Consider the following 23863-nt stretch of genomic DNA (forward strand, 5'->3'; position numbering starts at 1 on the left):
CAATAGAATAGAATATTTCAGCTGGAAGGGACGTACAATGATCATCTGGGCACAATCGTCCATATAGATCAGCACTCCATCCCCAACCATGGCACCAGGAGATGCTATTTAAGGACAGCAAACAAGTTGGGCTGCTATTTGTGACGTGATCCTCCTTGTGCTTCCCCATGTTCACAGTACTGGATTACAGAAAAAATACTAATAGTCCCATTTTTTGGCTTTACCGTACAACATCGCAATGCTCACACTGAACACGTAAGACAAAGACAGATTCCCACCCAGATTTTGCAACCACAGACTACTGGCAAAATTGAGTAGTGCAACAAAATCTGAACCCAGAAAAGATTCACTGTGGAACCAGCAGGAGACATAGGGAGTTTGAGACAGAAACATGCTTTCTACTCCAATGTTGAAAAGATGAAAATATAGTGTGAGGGATATTTGGGGTGGGGGGCGGGGGGGGGGGGGGAATCTTTCTCAAAAAAAATATGGGAGAACATTTTATCTCAAAGGAAAAAAACAGAGATGGCATCACATTTTAAAGTAGCTAGATGGAGAACTGATGACAAGAAACACATGATACGCTCAATTCATACAGAAAAAAAACCCTTCAGGAATTGCTTACTCTTACTGTGAAGAGATCTTTCCTACTTCTGGCAGATACCCATGAGGTTTATCTCTTTTTCCACACATGAACAATGCTTGCATCATTTGACATGCCAGTGAAGTCGCAAACTGAATTCTAGCATGTTTTGTAAAAGTAGTAAAATCCTAGTGGCATCAAATAGGACAAATGAGTTTCAGCTAGTTTATTTTTTTATTTGAAATGTGATATATATATGTTACTATAAAAATTACTGCATATGCAAATTAGCCAATCAATATTTGGTAAGCTTTAACGGTTAAAATATGTCTCAGAGCCAATTCCAAGAAAATAAGACTTACTTTCTTTTTACAGTCACTCTCAAAATAACAAACTAATCACTGACAGGAAGTAAACACTCAATGTACATTTAATAACATACTGTGAATGAGCAACCAGGCCTGGAACAGTTCTAAATTTAAGCATAGTTACTGAAGACAGTTTATGAATTGTGTCCACCACCACCACCACAGCAGCACAGTCAGATTCCAAATGAATCAATGTTAAATTTTGTCAGCATGACAGTGAGAAACTTCAATGACAGTGACATCATTCCTCAATACTGTAACACTCCCCTCAGCAAATAAAGCCAATATTCCAGCATTAGTAGTCCTCCTGGATTCCAGTAACAACTCTGAAGAAAGTAGTTTTCACAGCCAATCTGCAATTAATTTAAAGATTGCAATCTGTCCCTGACACAAGAGTGGCCATACCATGTAGATCAAAGGTCCTGTGTGTCTTAGGACTGAAATCAAACGAGTGGGGAAGAACAGAGCATGTGTATAGCAGTACTTTCCCAGGATGCTCTCCTACCCTTATAACAACTGGTGTCTTCTGTTATATACTGACAGGAAATATATTCAAGACTGTGACTGCTGATCTCAAAATAATGATGGATCCACATGCATCAGTTGGAACTTGTGGTTTCATAATATCAATGACAAGGCAGGCAACTGATAAACCACAAACCAGAAGCACGCCTGCTCCCAGTTAAATTCAGAACAGGAAAGCACAGCACACATCTGGCCCCTCCAGAAGGAGGAATATGGAATGGGCACAGTATGCAGACAGCACCACACTCACTCTTGATCTGCTGTCAATTCCCTTGCTCCTAAATCTGTGTGGGCTGCAAATCACTTAGCATGGCTTATATTTTACAGACCCTTTCTAGAAACATTAAGAATCATGCAAAATCAGAAAAGGAAGAGGACTTGGATTCAGGAGACAAATCCTCAAATTCAAGGCTTCTGTACTGATTTAAAAGAAATTGTATATCAAGTGACCAATTTGTTAGGCAGTCCATCTCAATTTCTGAATGTGAGGCTTACAGTAGTTATATTCCATTAAAACAATGAAATAAATCATTCTCAGCCCTCCATCCACACCTTAAATAAAAAACAGACTGTTAAAACGACATTTCTGTTAGTGTAGGATCCATTCCTGGAATGTGCAAGACCATGAAACACAAAACACATGCTTTATCTACCATTTGTTTACACTAACCACATATTCAGAATATTATCTACATATGCATTTGATGTGAAATGTATGGAACACAAACTAGCTGAATTAATGCTTCCATAGAGCTTCTGCATTCAATAAACATCCAAAGTGGTAATCTAAAGCTAGCCTGATTGTTTCAAACCTGGTCTGAAATATTAGTCCACTCAAGGCAAAATGAGCAGCTTTTCTACAAAACATAGCTCACATACCTTAAAAATTTTTCCCTAAGAAATGATCCTTAATACACTTCCCTTTATGTCAGCAGCTACTTCTTCTGATTCTCACTTTCTAAAATATACTTTTATTTTCTGGGGACTCTGTAAAATAAAAACAGATAAAACATTTTTTAGTATTATTATTATTTCAGCATTTCCAACTACATTGCAAAACTTAAACTTAGGTAATTTGCTTTGCATTTTCAGATTATTACAAGAAGACAGATTTTTTTTTAATAAGACACAGAGTTCAAGAAAACAGAAGAGCAGACTTCTCAAATAACTGCAAGTAGTAGCATGCTATCACTTCATACACACAATTTTGAGGGAAGAAATAATTTTGTCTCTACACGTGACCAAGATTTTTTTTTAAGTTCTTGGAACTTCTTATGACACAGTGTACTGTAGCCAGAAAACTAGATAATTCATCTATTTCTGAACTTTGCCCTTGATAAAACAAAAAGGAAGCCCATTAGTAAGGAAAATGAAAGCATGGAAAACCAAAATTCATTATATGAAAGATAAACTTCATAGCGGTATTTTCACTAGACTGTAAGAAAACAAGTGGCAACATGAGAAAGCGACCAATCAAGACACAGAAATTGCTTATATGGCTCTAATTACTCCAATATCTAGAATAGTAAAAGGTCAGAAAGTTAAGATGACTGCAGCACTAAAATTTCAAATTGTAACTCTGGACTGCAGTCTAGGCTGGATCTTTGAGGTTTTATATTAAGAAAAAAGTACATAAAATGTAAAAAAGAAGAAGAAACAGGCTTTGCATATAGCTTACAAGTGTAAGGTATACTGTATAAGCTACATCCGGACCTATGTGAAGTATTCACTCACAATCCCATAGCAGAATGTCTCATCTAAAGTTAAATCTTTAGATGAAACATTCAACATCAGTTTAGCAATGCCCTTGTAAGAGACACATTAGACAAAACTGAAAGACAGACACAGTGTATAAGGGTAAAAAAATGAGAACTTTTTTCAAGATCTCCATTATTTAAAACAAAGCACTAATCATGGACATGTTTATAAAATCTTATGAAGGGATAGTTTTAGCTGATACTCAAGCAGATGCTATTTGGTATTCCTTTCTGGTTATTTAGTGACATTCTAGAAACAAAGTGCTGCCTAATATAAATACAAAACTACCATTCTCCATGACCAAAAATAGAAAAGACTGCAAATGATGCTTACATTCAGTCACTGCAAAGAAACAGCAGCTGTGCAAGCAGATACAAAAGGAGAAAAAAAACGCAGCAGGCTAGAAGCATTACAAAATTCACCACATTTTTAATAACAGATACAAAAAAATACTTGTTGCAAAGTTGCAAAGCCCAAGAGAAAGTCTTCAGCAGCAAAAAATTACAAGCAAGAGCAAAACAGTGTAGTAAATTTGGCTCCAGTCCTCCCATCACAAATACAAACCAGTTGGAAACACCAGAATACCACTGGACATAAACACTATTTTTAACCCCTTTCCTGGTTCAAATGGGACTCATGAAAGTAAAACACATGCTACCACACCACCTGGGCACATTCAGATTTCAAGCAGATGTTAAAGAATTGCATGTGGTAAAACGAACCCCTTCTGAAAATTCCATTTATTAAATGAAGCAACAGATTGGAGCCACTTAAATACAGACAAGCTATGTCTTCTGCTCTCTGCACACAGACAAAAAGCACACCTTTTTTTTTAAAGAACTACTCTATCACATATGTTAGAATGGAGAATTTTGTTTGTCAATATAAAAATAAAATGCAAACCCAACCTTTCTTCAGAATTCCAATTACTACTGAATTTTTATCTATGTGCATTTTTTCATCTGCATACAGGTCATTAGTAGAATTTAAAACTGGTAATACAAATCCAGTACTGGTCTAACTGATAGGCATATGCTAGCTAGTACACAGAAGTATAATAAAAGCTTGCCAGTGAACTACACAGCCATCTGTAAGAGAGCAATAAAATGTTACAAAATTCCCATTGCTATTTCTGAGCTCAAATATAGTAGAACCTGATACAGCTTGCTGCCTCAATGCAATAAACCACTAGAAAATGAAGATATAAAAGAATTAGAAGAAGATATGGATAAAGCAGAAAACCTAGATGATCTGTTGTTTTCTGAAATTACTTCTGAGACAGTCAAAGCCAGTCCCACACCATATCTTCTTTAGACTGGCAATACATAAGGCAATCTCTCTAAATGAAGCATCAGAGGAGCATTTAAAAATATCAAATTAATAGTAAGAATTCACCAGAGCCAGATACTATTCAGCTGAAGTGTTAAAGCATCAAATATGAAATTGCCAAACTATTAATTCTGCAAAAACTCAGGCTTAAGGTGACCTAAGTAAAGAGGAATGGGGAGTGGAAAATACATCAAAATTTTCAGAGCTTGACAAGGCAATCAGGAGAAGCACAACAAAGACAGTCTGACTTCCATACCAGGCAAGGTGGTTAAAACCATACTGAAGAATATGTAGACTGGAATAACAGGAAGAAAAACAACAACACAGCTTTTGTAGAGGAACGTGATGCTTCGCAACTTGAAGAGTTCTTTGAAGCAATCCAGGATCCTGTGGATAAAGGTGCTGGAAGTGCTAGTGAACAGAAGACTTCCAAAAATTTTCTGCTGATGTCTCTCACAGGAAGCTGTTACAGAAATGAAGACCTTCCAGGGTACTATTTAAGAGAGAAAGACTCACAGGGGAGAGAGTCAGAAGCCTCACCAGAATCTGTGCCAGCACTTGGGACTGCTGTTCAGAACGGTCACCTGCTTATCTGTCATTTCACGTATCATCTGTGCTAAAGTTTGCAAGTTATACAAAATTATTATGAGCAACCAAAACCAACCCATCATTAAAAAATTTGCAGAACCCCAGAATACTGAGCAAGCATATAAAACAGGAGATGAAGTCACGTGTCAGTAAATGTAATGTAACACACTGGGAGAGAGAACTCTAGGTTATTTAATGCCACTACCAGAAAAAGGTCTGGTAGCCTCTGAACATAGATGTTCAAAAACATTTGTTCAGTGCTTTGAACTGGGCAGGTTAGGAACCATCCAGAATATGGGATTTTTTTTTTAATTAAGAGAAGAGAGAACATAACATATTGTTATGCTGCTGATGCATTCATGGTGTGCGTATACCTCCAAATTATTCTATCTCATGAAGAATGTACAGCACCAAAAAAGTATAGGTAATATTGATCAGAGTATGGAGCAGCTTCTACACAAAGAAAGTAAAGAGAATTTTTTAGCTCACAGAACAGGTAAATATGATGGGCTGTCAGATCAAAGTACAAAAAAAAAAAAGAAATCACGATAGCACAAAGAGACATGGTATATCAGATGCCTGAAGTGTTTCCCAGAAGAACATGGGAACATCAAATGAAATTTTTTAAAGTTGCTCTTAAGTACTTCTTTGCCTAGTAAATAATTAAATGAGGGAATTCAATGCCTAAAGACATTTTTGAGACCAAGAAACAAACAGGTTCAAAAATTATTATAAAAATTCATGAAAAAAACAGATCTGTTGAACAGCAGAAATTCCATCTCAGGATGTCTCTAAATTGCAAAAGCAGGACAGGAACTATTATTCTACGTTTGTGCCAGCAGCCCCTTCTTATCTGACAGTAGCAAGTACTGGGCTAGAGGGACTTCACTTGATTGCATACAAACATCCTCACACAGTGCACTCTCACTCTCTTAGCACTGCAGCTGTATGAAGTCCACAGTTTTCCCAAGCAGCTCTTGCAGCTGTGACCTTATTAAAAATATATGCAAACAAGAAGCAGTGATCTCCATCAAAGAATAGGATTTACATTTGTCAGTAGTAAAAAAAACCAAACCAAACAAACAAACAAAAAAAAACAGAGAAAACCCCCAAAAACAACTCTAAGACCCTCTGCCTAGAATTACAAGACACACTTCCTTTTTTGGATAAACAAAGTTTTCATTTACTTGTTGTAATTATTTTCACACATGCAAATGGTAGTAACAGACTTGATGGGAGTAAAGTCACTGACATGTAGGTGTAAGGCTTACAATCTAAAGACACCACCTAATTATTTCCCCTTCCACCAAAGAACCACATATACTTACCTATGGCAGAAAGATTTTTGTCAAGTCTCAGTCTTCTCAGGCTATCTGATTCAGTATTCCCCTGCTCTTAGCCTGAGGAAAAAGTTTCTCAATGACCAAATCTCACCTTCCCCACCCCATGACTGAGGAACAAAGAGAAGATACTAGCCACTTCTTTGCAACCTGAATATCCTATTTTTTGACTAAGCAACTCTAATCCTTTCAATCTTTCATTTTAAATCATTTTCTAGACCACTGCTGTCCTCTGAACAACCTCCAGTCGGTCCCCATCTCACTTAGATTTCAGAATCTAAAACAGTGGGGTACTGTTGGACCCACCAACTCTGTGAAGAGCAGAAAGATTACTTCAAATTACTTTTGAGCTCCTGCCCGACTGCTTTAACCTCTTCCCAACAGCATGATACTGTGTCCTTCTTTGCTTGTGATCCAAAAATTCCAGGTCCTCTTCCACAGAACTGCACTGTACCCTTTTTCTTCCCCCATCACGTACCCATGCAGCCCAGCCTACAGACAGCATGTTGCTTTTGTACTTGCTGACACCCTGCTTTGCTCTAGATGACGTCTCCCGTTTGCCAAGATTACTCTAAATAGTAATCTCATTCTCCACCACACCTGCAGTTGTTCCCAGCTCCCCATGACCTGAAACTTCCTCAGCATGCCCTTTATCATCTCAGGCCTCCGACGAAAAATGTGCCACAGGAAGAGCTGCCATTTGTTAGTGAACCATGTGGCAAGTGCTCTTTAGGTGCTGTTACTCAACCAGTTTTCCTTCCATCCTGTAGAAGTTTCTACCTCGCAGTCACAGATAAATAGCAAGGCAGATGCTGCAGACCAGGCAGAAAAGTACAAAAAGCTGAAGGCAGCTACAGGGTAGGAAGAGCGGAGCTAGGCTGGCTGCCACAAGTCACACTCTGGCACTGTGTCTCAGGACTCAGTGCTGTGCTCTTATTAACTCTGAAAGAGGCAGTGCCACTTACAAAATAACACACACATCACCCTTGCTTTCAAAGGGTAAATGCACCTAGTTTCCCATTACCCTCCACAAGCTTACAAGTAAAGAAAGCTTTCCTTCCTGTACTTTTCCAGGGATTAAACTTTCCTCATATTAAGTTCCAGGCTGCAAGGAAAGGCAAAGAAAAGCACAGCCTTTATAGGGAGTACCTGACCAACAAATTTTCACCAAACTCTCAATTCTGCAGTGTTGCAACATTTATCTCCACACTAGATCTTAACAGAAAAACAGATTGAGAAGGATGAGGCTGGTAAAAATGATTCTCATGTGGCAGGCACTGTGCTCCAGCATCTCAACCCTGTTACAAGTTCTACCGGCTAAAGGACAGGACCGTTCTAGAATTACAAAGAAACATATAATGCTAAAGAGACCAGAAGTTGACCACAAATTGAAAAAAAAAAAAAAAAAACACAGTTCAGTGACTCAGGCTCATTTAAAGTGTATATTATATAGTGTATTAAAGAAACTTGTGAACAAACAAGAGCAACGAAAGACAACAGAAGTACTACATCTTCAGGAGATTTGTCTTAGATGAATAGGGAAGATGGAAACAACTGCTAGGAAAAGTGGCAGCAAGAGTCAACACTGAAATAAAAAAGTAGCTGTAGTAACCTTGTTGACTAATGAGTTAGTCTAAGCACTGTTAACTTATTTCTTGTTCATTTCTTTCATTCAACTAGATGCTGACTTCTCCAGTTCAAAGGTACGAAGCAGTCATCCTTATTTGCAAAAAAACTCCAAACATCTGAACACAGACACACAGACACACACACACACACACAAAAACCTCAAACATCCAAGCGCAAACCCTCAATCCCAAGGCCATCTACTGAAATACCTCTTTGGGGAAGACAGAGCAGGGAAGAATACCAACACAGTACTGAGGGTCTCTCATCACCACAATACACCACGTAAAATTCCTCCTTGGAAAGATTTCAGGTCCCAAAACTCTTCTAGCTGCTGCCATTGCACGTTTCAACTTAGAAATCCAGAACACTGCTAGGAGCTTCTTCCAGAAGCGCTGTATTATTACCTCTTGAGATTTGTGGACTGCCATAGAAAAACAGAAATCCACAGGATATGAAATACTTTTAGAAGTGTAAAGGCAGATTAATTTCTTCCTATGGGCCAACATCAGCCAGAATTTCTTGCTGCAGCCAAAACCAATTAGATTAAAAATCTGCCCTTAGTCTGTAATATACAACAATACTGGTCTCCTCAGGAGAAACATAATCTAGTTCCAAGTATTTATCGCTCTTTGAAAAGAAATTCAAAGAGCAATCAGGGTGTTGCTTCTTCTCTCCTCCTTCATTAAACTAACTACAGCCTTCTGGTTCATTAAACCTTCTACTTAGCTTACTGATCATTCAGTCTTCTTGAGGTCACTTGTTTCCTTGGCACCACTGTATCCCATTTAACATAGTATGCTTACACAGTACTCTGTACCGAAAACCAGCCCATGAGGAACACAGGTCCATGAGGAAAAGAGTCCTGTCTCTTCCCAACAGTTGATACTCCAGACTGCTATACTGCAGGAAATATAACATATCTTGTGGCTCACAGAAATGTGTTGCCTCAAGTCTTTGTTTGCTGTTCCTGAGCTGAATGACTTTTTCTTTGTATGGTCCACATCCTGAAAGATACTCACTGTGGTAACTCTCTCTGTTAAATGTGATACAGTAACTCTCACTATAAAGGTAGAGTCACCAGAAAGACAGATGACTGAACTATGCATTTGCACTTCCTTAAATACTTGAAGCACATAACAAATTTTAATACATACATTTTACGAATACACACCAGGACTAACTTTTCAAGATACATGAAGAAACCTACCCTAATCTTTTTAGATCCAGTCAGTTTTCCTTGGGTATCATCAGCCTTCCCAGTTATAAAGAACACTCCCTCTGAAGGGTATTATTCTCATTTGAAAATGTATAAATGGATCAAGCTTTAATTAATGGATGTTGTAACAAACAGTTAAAAGTTGTGGATGTTTAACATCCCGGGCCTCTGGAAAAATGGTACTGAAGTGCACATGAGCCAAAAAACCATATGCTTGGACTCGTCACATGGAAATTTATTTGCATACATAAAATTCAGCCTAACTAATCTTTATTGCAACAGATTTTTTTTTTTATCCCAAGTTTTTCATTCTGCATATCAAAAGTATTCTTTCCAGAAATCATACCAAGCAGCTAACTTTTCATTTATGAGGCCAATATTCTTCAGGATGTAGCACAACTCATGGATATTCTTTAGGGAAAAAAAAAAAATAGACATGATATTAATGTTTGTATTGTAGGCAAGGGTTATTTAGGTCCCTGAGAATTCTTGCCGTACTGTACTCTGAGACAGTTGAAGGGAATTTGACTGACTGCATCTTTATACCTGAAATCCCAACCTAATCTGAGAAAAATTCTGTAGAAGGACACAAGCCACCCTATTGTAACAGTCAAATGTAACAACCACCTGCTTAATCACTGCTTTGGAAATGGCAGCTCCCACCTGCTGAAAGCAGACTAGCCACATCCACACTGGAAATCCCTACATCTCTACTAGGCTCCCCAGGTCTGCCTCCAGGGACTCTGGTGGTGAAATACCAGAGCACAAGAGATCACCATGATCACAGCCCATCAGCATCATATTTTAGCAGCACGATATGCAGGGTATGCACTGCATGCTTAGTGGAAACATGAAGCCTTAGGTCTGAGGACACAAGGCATATAGGGATAGGATACCTCCACAAGACTGTTCTGCATAGGACACAAATCTGCTGCAGTGCGCATCCATATTGTGGCTGGAGCAGAGCCTGGAGAAAACAATCCTCTCAGCTGTGGGCAGGTTTTCTTTCAGAGGATACCAGCTGGCCCCAGAAAAGCAGAGCTAGAAAGCATGCAGCATGGAAAACTAAGAGGCTGTGGAGGAAGACAAGGATTGAATCAAACTGAGATTTTGACCTCAATAAGGATGTGTGTAATTACCTCCTCACATAAAAAAGAATCATTTAGGTAAATTACATGATCTAGATGCCAATTAAATTTAAAATAGTAGCTTCAGATTTACTTAACACATTCACTGATGACAGATTTCCCACTCCAATTTCAACATCCACTTAATCCAAAAGGCAAAACTGGGTATTAAAAGGCCTTCCTGTACCTTTGTTACAGACCTTTTAACTCTTTACAATTCTTTGCTTTTTTGGCTGCACACTTCAACTGCTAACATTTTTCTGTATTTGGCGAATCGGGCATTTCCTTTTATCTGGTGAACTTCAGTTACCACACCTGCTAAACTGGTAAACAACCGTATTACAAAAATTATGGAAAAGATATTCTCCTTGGGAGAAAATACACAATTCACAGCATCAATATACAAGAAATATACTCATATCAACTATAAACAAGTGTGTGTTTTTCTGACTCCATGCTTTGTATCTTTTAATTAGTAAAAAAGATGCTGCAAAGTCATATGATTTTCGTTAAAACTGGCTACAAAAGCAATTCTCACAACATTTTGCTGAAGGGATAGCACAACTGTTTTAATATACCACTATTTACACTGTTTAAGCTGTCACATTTTTAAAACTTAGCCACTTCACTTGACTGCACCCCTATCTGGAATTCCTGAAACTTACTTGGGATACAAATACTGTGGGGTACTATTTTACATTCATGAACATTTCAAAGCAGAAGCCACAACTAGGAAGTCAGATGCTATCTGAAAGAAACCCAAAACATTAAAGAAAGCTTTAGCATAATTCACAAAAGCTGTATTTTAACAGACACAGTGGCAGTACGCTACAGTAAACAGATTTTGAACAAACTTAGACAATTTAATAGCAGATAGGACAAGCTTTAGGTATTCAAAGATTAAAGTTTATCCTAAGACCTTACTCTCACTTGTTTATAGGTTCACCAAGGGTGAATTTTGTGATTTTTCTAGCCCAGAGGCTAACAACCTCCACCAGCTGAGCCATTATTAATACATTATTTGTCTGAGCATTACAGCACCAAATATTCAATAAAGTTATTCCTGCCTTTATTAAATAACCATTAAATCTATGCTCTTTCCCACTCCAGTCTGTTTTGTACTGAGAAAAACAATTTATTACTGCCATTCTCAGTTCAAACAGCAAACATTATAAATGTGATGATGAACCATGTAAATTACAATATGCCGTCAATGTATGGAAAAAGGTTTTCCAATTTTCCTAAAGCAAAAAGTTAAGCATAAACAGAGCTGGACAAAAGCAGCAAAGCTGACAAATCAAGTACTGAAATTAAGAGATTCACAAATTTAGGATGAAAACCTAAATGCCACCCTCTTTGGAATATGCATTATGTGATCATGTAATTACTTCCACAGTGCTTTTCTCCATAAATGCCTGACTCAGTTATTACAGAGGATGGAGTGCTCTGGGGATGAGTCAGCATTCTGTAAGACTCATGAAGATAAGCCTCTCTATCATGCTCATTGCTGTAACTGTATGCCTCCCAGTTTCTAAACAGGCAATTTCAGGGAACAAAGGGCTCATGCTTAATACACTTTAACATTATTTTGGATTCTATTTATGCTTCTGGCAAAGAGTGCTTACATAATATGCAACAATTCACAAACTTTTCACAGGCTGCCCCTACTTAAAAGGTAATTGATTTTTCATTAGGTCTTAATTATGGTAATTTATTTTGATGCTTAAGCTTAATTTCTTAATGTCTCAGCTCCTCATGTTAAAATAAATCACTTCCAAAACCATAGTATGAAAAAAAGGTTGTGAGACTCCAAGATCAATTACAAGGGAGCTTGCGAAAGGACTGTGCTGAGACCAAGATTTGAATACCGTGTAGAAAAATGCTTAATACATGATAAACTATTAAGTAGTTATTCATTAAGTATTTTCATTACTAGCACTTAATAAGACAGCATTCCAAATGGACTATAGTATTGTGCAAGCAATACTGTAAAGCATACCTAAAGGACAGATTAAGGGTACAAATGCAATGTTTTTATTTCTCCCTTAACAGTCGAAAGTTTCATGTGATTCTCTTAATAGAGAGCTACGTCACAGAAATGTCTGACAGAACGCAACTACTGCTGCTACTCCACATTCACCCTATCAACAACCTAAGGGCAAGATTTGGCCCAAGTAGTAATCCTCCCCTCAGCAGAAAATAAGAGCAACCATACCAGAAAGCCTAATGAAATACCCTCGCTGCTCAGGGTGCAAGTTCACAACATAGGCAAGATTAAGCAGCCATAGCTGTGTTCTAACAAGCCAGTTAACACATTTCAAAGACTGGGAATTCTGACAAACCTGTACAACTGGCCAGAAAACAGTCACTGAACCACAGTACAGCTCTGAGTATGGAGAGCTGTCTCTACACACTGCTATGACACTCATCATCTGTGGGTCATGAGCAGGTTAGTAACAAGCTCAGATGTGGGAAAGAAAGTCTGAAATTGTATGTGGTTAAACCATTTGGCTTTTTCCCTCTAGTGTAGAAAGGCAGCAATGCAAAGGAAGCTGGTGACTATAGAGCAAATGGTAATCCGAGATCCAAAGTAGAATGATGTTATGAAGTACAATTCACTCACTTAGATTAATATTGGCATTAAGTCTTAATTTATTGGGAATTTATTTTTATCATCATCAGGGAAACACATAGGACTGAAAAAAATCCCTATTCCTTCAGACTCATAGCACTCAAACCCAACCTGACCTCTGCATTTAAACTTGCAAGAGGAATTAGAAAAGATTACAGTCATGCTCTCAAATACGATTTCATGCTACGAGATGACAAGTATCAAAATCCCCCATGCCATGAAGTTGTCCTAAAAGACACCCCCCCCAAAAAAATTTTAGAAGCACCCTTGCTGCTTTTTAAGAACCGTTTCCAAAACTTCCTGTGCACTGTACACGACCACACACGTAGCTCTTAAAAAAAAGGGTAACTATCTTCTCTCAAACTTCGGAAACAAAGCTACGAATTCCACTGATTCACTACTAAAAAAAGTTTCCAAAATAAATCTGTCCAAAGATATGCTACAGTTACATAACACAAATGTTATACAGCAGAATCCTGCTGTGTATTTACATGTACAGTATTTTAAACCCTTTAACTCCCTAATAAAATAGTGAATACTCAACAATTCCAAGACTCTCTCTACTGTATAAAAAACCCCTCCACTAAGTTTACAAAATCCATTTTTATAAGGCAAATACATCAACACTATAATTAAGACAGTGCTATGTGGAGAGTTTTATCTTACGATAGGGGCATATATGCAGTTTATTTCCTGCTGGAATGAACTTAGGCTTTCCTCTCTTCTCTTTGCTGCTTCTCCTCCCCCCCAAGCAAAAGAATCCCCTTTCCTTTTCCTAGACCCACTTCCCACACACTGCAAAAAAACCCCTCCCTGTGAAGTTATGACCTCATGGTGCTAGCCCATCTCCTTGTAAGGAGCAACTCCGGGCTTGCTGCCAGCTTTCTCCGCCTTCAGGCTGACACAGCAACATACCTTCCTTCATCCCTCTGCTTCCCAGCTGAAAGAACACCGGGCAGCGGCAGCAAGCGGAGGGCGCAAGCCGGGCAGGAAGAAGGGGTCTCCACATGGAGAAAGAACACACCCGCCGACTCGCGTCTAGCATAAACCTACTTCGTATCAGCAAAGCACCTCTCCTCTCCATTGCACGAAGAACTAAACTGAACTCTGAACATTTTAAAGTATGGAAATACATCCTATGTGACCTAACTGCAGTACAACCCCATGTAGCTGAATCTTGCTTCCCCATGTTAAATCTCTTTATTCCAGTGAAGCAAATGTTACCTCTCCCCCTCTCTTAATGAAGACCTGTCTCATCTTCCTTTGTATCACTCTACTTTAAAATCCTCCCGCCCCTTCTTCGGCCTGTCTTTACTTTCAAGTGTCTCCTCAGAATGATTTCTACATGATCACATTAGGCACTGGCAATCCAAATACCAACTGAAGAAGAACGTTCCTTTGAAAGATTCAGTTGTGACCTGAAGTTAACAGTTGTAGGAAAGCAGGAAAGGATCTTGATGATGGTTAACAGAGCTTTTGCTCAGTTAAAAAGTAACCTTGTACACAGGAGACTTGATCTTCTGCTTCAAAGCAATTCCCCAAAGCTCAACTCTGCTGGGGTTAACGTTCCATGCGTGTATATTTTAAAGTTGCAACAGCACTGACAATTTGCTTCAATGCATTAAAAAGGAATTTATAAAAGCAGAGAACACACCTTTGCCTCATCAACAATCCCTACAGTAACTCAAACTATAACATGTCTATCATTTGCAACTGACTGTGAGCAGATTAAAAGTATGAACGTCCCACCTCCTTGAACCTTCAGAAGACTAGCACATACACGTAGTAAACTGTATCAGTCATCTCTTTATTACACATTATTTAGTAGGTACCATTAACTGAAAATAATACCCTGTAAGTTATTTTGGTCAAAAAGTTTCAGATGTCACCCAGTTTTTTCTTACACTGCAACTTGTCAGAAGAAGCTGCATTAAAATACAGCAGAGCATCAAAGTCACTTTGTGCAGGTTTGTTACAAAGTGGGGAGAAGTTATGTCAACTACTTGGAAAGCACTGCTGCTTTTTCACAAAAAGACAAAGAGTTGGCTTTTTTAAAAGCATAACAAAACCCCAGCCGTTCACATAGGATGTATCACTTCCAAGGCTGTACGCTCATGTAAATTCAAACAAAACAGAAACATACGCCAACATGAAAAGGGATGTTTAATGCCCTTCTATACATTTCATTCTCCAATACCAAATATGCGAGCATTCGGGATCCCCGCAGACATGAAACGCACAAACACACAAAGCGTAAACACTGACAAGAAAAAAGCCAAGGCAGGAGCACCAAGGCCCGACCAACGCAGGCTCTAAATCTAATGCTTAAGTGAAGGCAGCCGCTCAGTCGTACAGCATTCTCACAGGAGGGGGGCAGGAGAAAAAAACCCAAACAAAACGAGGGGCGCTGCATTTCTTGGGGGAGGGCGGGGGGGAGGGGGGCGGGCACACACCGCAGAGTTTCAAGCGGCGGCTGGCGCGTCCTCCTGTTATTCGCAGCAATTACAGCCTGGCCAGCGTGCCGTGGCGCAGCCGGAGCACAGGAGGGGATCAGACATGCCGGGCACCGGCGGGGAAAGGCGCCGCACGAACGGGACCCGGTCAGCCCTTTCGATCCCTTCGCTCCCTAGCCCGGACGCCGCCAGCCCGGGGGCCCGCCCCGACCCCGTGCAGGGCCCCGCGCCCCCGGCCCGACGGCGGCCCCGGGGGCGGGGATCGGCACCCGCCGCGCTGCCTGCCCCGCCGGGGCGGAGCCGCCGCCGGGCGAGAGGCGCCCCTGACGCCTCCCCGCGCCGGCGACCGGATGCCGCCGCCGCCGCCCCCTCAAAGGAGAGCGCGAGCGGCGCCGGTGCTGCCGGCCCGGCCCCGCCCGCCCGCCCGCCCGCAGGTAAACCCCGGCACGGGGCCTACCCGCTCCCCTGCACCGGCTGCCTGCTGGGCGGGCGGGCGGGCAGGGCACGGCAGGGGGTGGGGGCGGCCGCCCTCCGGCCCGGGCGCCCCTACCGGGGCGCGGCCACCAGGGGCGGCGCCGCCGCGCCGCGCCGCACACGGCACCTACCTACCTGACAAGCCGAGCCCCTCCGCCACCGCGGGCGTCACGGCCCCACCAGCGCCACGTGACCGGCGCGGGCCAATCGCCGCCAGGCTCCCCGCTCCCTCCCAGCCAGTCCGAGCGCTCCCCGCCTCCTGGTGACGCGCTGCAGCTGGAGGCCAGTCAGCGAAGGAAGGTGCGCCTCCGCTGCCGCCTCCCGGCTCGGAGAGACGGCGCGATTGGAAGGGAGCCGTGGCGCTCCGCGGCGGGGTGGGGCTGCCCCTCCCCGCTCCGCCTCCGGCGCGTGTTGAGTCCGTTTCCCAGCAACGATTTTCCTCACAACTTCTTGTTTTAAAAGACACGCCTAGAAATACGTTAGGGTTAGTGGAGAGTGGGCACAGAGGATTAGATTCAAGGTTTAATAACTGGTAAGGAATATTTACATCATTGCAACACTACGATACAACGTACACCGGGTTTAAAATATTTGTGTGGTTTCTGTGCTGTTTATTACTTGATCATAGAAACGTAGGTGCGAACATAGAAGAAATGTATGAGACCAAAAGATGGCAAATCCTGAGAAAATAACTGCTAGACGTCGCAGCTTATGGACAGATAGGCAAGGAGTCTGATGTTTTGGTACCTCGCAAACTCAGTGTCAGGTACAGGCAGTCAGAAGCAGAAAAAAAAAAAAAGAAAAGAAAAGGAAAATAAGGGGGAGAAAAGGCAAAAAAATAAAAGAGAAGAAAAAGCAAGAAAAAACTGTGACACTAACTTGACAGGTTTGGGGAAACTTCATGAATATTAGTGTGTTTTATATTGTCTTATGTAACAGATCATGTTTAAAGCAAATTAAAAATTAAATTTAATTAAGTAGTGATAACAAAGTCTGATACCACAATGTATTTCGTACATATAGAAGAACATAAAAACTCCGTAACAGGTTACAGACAAATATCCTTTCTCAAGGGGTTGCCACTCACTAGCATTTAGGAGGGAGTCTAAAAAACAGGATGTATGCAGAGCAATCAATCACATTCCAATCGATGGCCAGATTGTTTAGACCAGAGTGTTTAAAAAGCACTAGTGAAACTTTGCTGTGTGCAGTTTTCTACCTCTATTTAAGCTATTTATGCCTTTTTCTTCCAAAACTTCTTATAGAAATAATCCTTTATTTACCTGTTTATCAGATGAGAAAGAATTAAATTCTTTTGTACCTCATATATATGCACCTTGTGGCAAGGTGAGACCTATATACAGTTACAAGCATGTTTGCATAGTACTACCAAAAAAGCTGTGTAATTGTAGTAGAAAGTGAGTTTTTAAGATGTAATTTACATTTGGATACTTTTCAACAATGTTATATTTTGGATAAAAAACCTTAGTTTAGATGCAAATACTGAATTCAGTATAAGAAATCATCAATGACAGGGTTTTATGACAAATGCAGGTGCAAACAGCCTGATTCAGTCTTGGTTCAGCTATATTCCAACATAAGCTATTTTGTTGGGCAGATATCTTGTCAGTCAAGCTGCTCACATGCCTAAAGAAGATCTTTTATGATTATGTCTATGGTTTGGTAATTTAGCTGGCCTTGAGACCCTTGAACCTGATGAAAACTGGTAGACAATGGTATGAGGGTAGAAAAATCTCTCTTTGTTAGTTTTCTGATTAGAATTTAAACTTTACTGAAGAACCTGCTTGACTTTTGAGGAAGAAAGGATTCCTTGTGCTTTTTTGTAGTAAGTTTTTTTTCCAAAGCTTTCAGATATTTGTTAAATAAAGATGAAAAAAGGGTCAGCCTATGCTGTAGTCACTGCAGTATGGGGTAGACATATGCAAACTATTTTGAAAACCAAATTGTTAATTTCATTTAGAAAGTGCAATTATTAATTGAATATGAAAAGCTTTAAAAGCATATTAGCACAACTAAAAGCCAAATTAACAACTTTATTTCTACCAGGCTGCAGGTGCTAATCCTTTTATCTCTTCCCTATCCCAGCCTTCCGATTCTGCACACATTCCTCCATTCAGCCCCATATGTGATTTCCTCTGCCCCATTCCTACCTGGCCTGACCCAGGGCCCACTGTCTAACTCCAGAAGTGGAGAGGCTGAGTCCTGAAAGTATCCAAAGGAGAAAAAAAGGATCAGGAAAATGAACATGCTTTTGCTTCAGCACGTTCTGTCAATCCCTGTACATACTTTCTTCTAGCCTCTCCCCTTTGCCTCTACGTATTAAATCCTACACATTAAATCTATAGCTTCATCATAAACCAAAGCTGATCAACATCAGTACTTTAAACCCACTGGTTTGGACAACGGTGGCACTTAAGCATTGCTTCAGATGTTATTGCATAATTGCCTCGCAAGGAACTCACGAGCACCTGGACACATGCCGAGTTCTGTGGTGGAACACATCAGCACCTACCAGGCAGAGCATTTCATGGCTCAACTAACTGAAACAATAGCAGCCGTGTAGTAAAATACCTGAAAAATTCAGTTTAGTATCCTGGGTCTGTCCTCTCCTCTCACATAACTCGTCTTCTGTAAGCTCATGCTTTAATTTCTGCTGGCTTCACAACTACCAGAGAATTTTCCATTTTTCTATCACAATCTATTTGCCCACCATTGTGACCCTAGAAATACCAGAGGATTTGCTTCTTAAATAGTAAAACTCTTGTCCTATTTGTTTAAGCTCTACGTTTCAAGAATCCTTTTCTTTTTGTTCTTCTGTTTGCTGCAATTCTTCTGGTACACTGCCAGTCTGTAATCCAGTCAGCACATTTTCATAATTTTGAATGCTTCTTTTCTACCTTTATCTAATTTCTTTGTTTATGGCTCATTGCCTAAAATACCTGGATGTGACATGCATGTTATCTGCTTTATACTGCTGACACTCATGTTGAAAAACCTTAGTTATTCTTAGGGGACAGATACTGTAGCATTATATTACTTCAGGAATGATAACAACTTTAAATTAAATAACATGTCTGGAGGGGAAATATAAATGTAGGAAAGACAGAGGGGGAAAGTTCCTTATTATCACTCCTTAAAAATGCTGAAGTAAAATGGGACTCATTGCAAAATCCAACATAAAAAAAAAAAATCTCCTGGATATAGTAAGGAATTCTATTATACACAAGTTTGTAATATAGAGAAGTTATTATAGAGGTATACTCAGAAAAAAAGATTGCAAAGAGATGTCTGTGAGGGATAAAAATAATAAATTGAGAAGAAATTCCCCAGTAATCTCAGGCTTTTGACCAAACAATATGGTTCCTTGATCCCCAACAAGGGCATATTAATTCCTGCCTGTTGAGTCAGATTTACTGCAGTTCCTTGATGAGCTAGGCAAGAATGAGTATCTTATTCTAAACTACTGTACATCTTTGGAAAAAAAATTGCAGTTTACCGTTTTACTCATTCTTTCCCTATTTACTATCACTATTACTGCAAAGAAATACAGTAAAAAGTTTAAATAACTACACAAACTGTGTATTAAAGCACTGGAGCTTTTGTGTCAGAAACAGAATACCGTTACTACCACTATTGTGAAAATTACTCTGGTTCTTCTGTTACACATCTAGATAATAACATCATAAAACTCAGGCATGTTAAAGCACTGAAACAAAGAACATATAAGTACAGAGCTGAGCAAACAGCTGAACTCTCTGTTCACCTCTGCCATAGACATTCTACTTACACAAAGCTCTCTCTGCCTCAGTATTTCTATCTATAAATGGCAACATCAATACTTTCTTTGAGGGATGTTAGAAGGTGTAGATTGTTAATATTTGTAAAGCATTTTCAAATTGTTGTATGGAAAAGGTAAATGCAAATAATAGTATGCAGAGTAAGGATATTTTAGTTATTCTATCATTGGTTATAAAAGTCTAATTTTCATATTCTTTTTACAGATTTTCATTATTACTTGCTATTTTTTCTCTTCTCTACCCTTCTTTTTCTCCCACCCCCATTTTGTACTTCATATTTTGAATTTCAATGTCTGTTGCTATGACAACACCACGATCTGACTAGTGCTGCCTTCAGACCATTTTCAGATCTATGCTGTGCTATTTAAAACTACACATTTTGTGTTTAAGGTGCCTGGAGAGTTCCTTAGAATAACCTGATAGGGTTTTCCCAATCGTAAGCTATGGTGCAGATAGGCATTCCTAAATCCTAGTACCTGCCATTGCTTTTCTATCCCCGTTCACATTACTTTGTGAATAATTGCCTCTCTAGGGCAGGGTGGCTAAACAGAAGATGGTGGGATTAACAGAAGGAAGCATATTTGTCAGCCTTTCCATATATAAAAATATATATACATACACATATATATGTATATACAGATACAAATAGGCAGGCAAATGTCCATGTGCACATACACAATTTGTTTTTCAGCTGTGTGCAAGCTGGAATGTGCCACAGAACTTCTTAGAGAAGTAAAAGAAGCCGGCGAGTTCTATTTAATTTTAAAATAATGAATTAAAACTCAGCAGACATAAGGAAAGATTACCAATGATGTGAGGGAATTCAGGTCATGGTTTCATTCTTAAAAGGAGCTACTGATCCTTGCTAATGCCTGAATACAAAAACCAGGCATGTAATGGAGGAGCCACTCATAATCCGAATCTAAGTACGAGCATTCAAATCTCTGATTTCCTAAGACTATTTAAATTCCTAATAAATTTACTGCTGTTATCATTAATTAGAGTCATAGACTGCAACCTAATAGGTGGTCACAGACAGGCTGCTCAAGTACTGGAACAGACACACTGTAATCTAAATGTTGGATCTAAACGATGCACTGCATCAGCTAGTGATAAGGGAGGGGACAGAAGACCCATAGATAAATTCCTGAGCACTTAGACCAATTTAAAAAATAATTACAGAGTTTATGCAAAGTCCTTACAAACACTGGGCCCCCATTCCTAATAGGACAAGCCCTGGTTTTATACTGTACATCAGATGGCATTACAGACTGACACACTTTTCATTTTCTTACCTCTAGCTCTATGGAGCAAGCATTGCTAATCCATATATAATCCATATTATGCTCCTGACTAGTAAAAAAAAAAGTGCAATCTTCCGTGAAAATTTGTTTCCAATTCCCCTTCAGTTGCTGACTGAAGAGCTAGTTATTACTCTTAAGCTTGAGGAATAATAATGTCTCAGCTAAATGTCTCTCCTTGAAAGTCAAGGAATTTGTATCTTGCTGCTTACTTACCTGCATTGGAGAAAGGTGTGAATGTTTACGATTCACGTGGTACAGAAGCCACCTTAAAACAGTTCATCAGTGTTAAGGCAAACTAATTTTCCAACTGCAAGAAAGCGTGACAGCCATACATTGGTCTACCTAAGTAAAAGTATACTGAGCTTTCTGTTGATATTTTCTCTCTGACTGTAGATTCATGATGTGCAATCTTTGGATACAATACCTTAAGTCTGTATTGCTCACTCTGCCACCCTTCCACCATCATGTATTCCCCTCCTCGGTATTCAGCATGCCATTCCCTAACTTCTGCCCCCAGAAGTGTTTATGCAACTGTTCTGCAAAGTAGATAAGGGAGATGACCCAGCTTAAAAAATAGTCTTGCTATTATTTTTAAATATACATTATTTTTTTATGTAAGTCTTGTTATGCTTTTTTAAACCAGACATGTTCTCGATCTGGGTAACACCACAGCCAGACAACTGGTTGGGCCAGCACAACTCAGCCACACAAGGCCAGGTATGAGCAGTCAGGGAAGAGTGATGAGTGTGGCAATACCTCAGTCTACTGTTGCTCCTAAAGAGTACAATTCCTGAAGTGGCAGGCTGAGATTACCTCTTTGGTGGCGTCATACTAGCCCTCCAAGCCTGGGATAGGAAATCCACCTCTTTTTCAGTATATTTGGTCACTGCCTTGTCTACTCTAAGGAGGAGACAGTAGTGTAATGCACATGTTAATCTACTTTATATGCTTAAATAAATCATGGCCTTCACTGTGCATACATTTGTATGGAACAGTTCTCAGTCTATTAAAAAAAAAACCACCTTGAGGACAAATTCCAATTTAAGGCATTCCTGCCACTCTCCCACAATGCACATTCCTTCTCCCATGCTGCAATATGCTACTACCCTAGATTGTGCTGACACAACTGTTGGTAGGATTACATTGTGAACAAAACTGATAAGCATAAATAAAATCCTGCAAACAAAAAAATCTTTAGGACAGGACTTATTAATCCATGATCTAGAAGTTCAGCCTTTGCCTTGAGACATCAGCATGTTATTTAGAACAGGTTGATTATTTAATCCATCTGAACAGGTTATGATTATACCTACTATGGTGAAGGACAGTTGTCTTTCTCAAATGTAAGCAACAGCAGAAGATAAAGGTCAACATCTTGATGAACTTGAAAATTCCCAAGAAGACAGACAGGAAACAGAAGGGAGAGTTTATAAGATTACACATTTCTGCGGTGTTCTTCCTTTAAGAAAAAGCTTTTAGGATTAAGAGTTTGTATAAATTGGTATCCACAGCACCATGGTTGGATAAGTGACTTGACATCTTTATAGGTGAATGATGAAGAGAGGTGTTTTTCAGAATTAGTGTACCAATAGATGTAACTCTTCCTCTAAATCTCTCCCTAGACCTAACAAGTTGCACACAGCTGGTTTTGGAATTAAATTACTCTACTTTTATTTTAACCTTTGTCTGGTGCTTAGGGTAATTTCAGTATTAAAACCTGTATAAATCTTTTCCTCACTTTCTCATTTCCATACTTCAGAGGTTTTTTTCTGAGTAGGGTATAAGTTGCCCCTTATCTTAAAATTTTGGTTTTGCTACCTAGATAGAGCTCAAGGGAAGAGCGAAAGTATTATTGTCGCCCTGATGTCAGAAGCATCTTATCAAAATCCCGTGTCTTTTCATAACGAAACTGTACTGTCTGGCAAAATTTTTCAGCACCTATTAGTAAGAGTACCTGGAGGGACACCATGTTATTGCAAACTACAGAGCAGGAGAATATAGGAAGAGACAACACTGAACTTCCCAAGGCAAAAAATGTCAATTTTGTCATTATTTACTTTGATGCTTTTACGGAGAGACAGAGGAACTTTCTTTAGAAGGTCTGTAAAATGGAATTTCTTCTTATCAGAAGTTGATTTAGATTTAGACTTCTTGAAACAGAGTTTATTTCACAACTAAAATTGTCTTTTAAGTATTACACAGCACAGCAATAACAACTGGGTACAAAGAGCTACCTGCCAAACAATTTCTGTATCTCAGAGTTCATCCCAAACCTCTTCCAACTATATAAGAGCTCACACATCGTTGCCTGGGAAGACCAGCTAGTCAGGTCTGTGAATAAGCACACATACATTAACAAGTAGATTGTCTCAGAAAGTGAATTGGGGAAAAAAAAGAGAGAGAAAGAGGATCAATAGCTTTCTCAGATTTGAGTACAAACTCTTTCTTCTACACGCTACTGGTAAAATTATAGCAAGTTGGTTAGCTCATAGCCCTGGAAATTAAGCTTGTGCTCCCTGCCATATCTAACATGTTGTGCCACTGGACATTCAATGAGTATTTAGCAGATTGTACCACATTTATACAGTTTAGATAGCCCCTGGCAAGCCTACACAATCTTTTAAGGATGGGTGAGTACTCGCACACTTTTTCATGAGACCTTTGGTCAGTGAATCACACTGAAACCAGCAGTAGGATTTGCAAACAAGAGTTTTATGCA

The 23863-nt window shown here is 39.6% G+C and overlaps 1 protein-coding gene across 12 annotated transcripts in view; it reads right to left on the reverse strand.

Moving 5' to 3' along the window:
- Positions 1-16250, reverse strand: part of FER (FER tyrosine kinase) — a 203377-nt gene extending 187127 nt beyond the window's left edge. For 5 of the 12 annotated variants that reach the window (XR_008233883.1, XR_008233884.1, XM_052779083.1 and 2 more), the window contains exons 1-2: positions 16158-16249; positions 2356-2463 (exon numbers count right to left, since the gene is read on the reverse strand). The gene's annotated coding sequence lies outside the window, so the exon portion shown is untranslated. Of the gene's footprint in view, positions 1-2355; positions 2464-4819; positions 5652-8103; positions 8229-8329; positions 8630-15360; positions 15501-16157 lie in introns of those variants that run through there. The other 7 variants (XM_052779075.1, XM_052779079.1, XM_052779077.1 and 4 more) reach the window with 7 other exon arrangements.
- Between the last annotated feature and the right edge of the window lie 7613 nt (positions 16251-23863).

Source organism: Harpia harpyja, chromosome Z (genome assembly GCF_026419915.1).
Source record: "Harpia harpyja isolate bHarHar1 chromosome Z, bHarHar1 primary haplotype, whole genome shotgun sequence".
Classification (NCBI taxonomy): Eukaryota; Metazoa; Chordata; class Aves; order Accipitriformes; family Accipitridae; genus Harpia; species Harpia harpyja.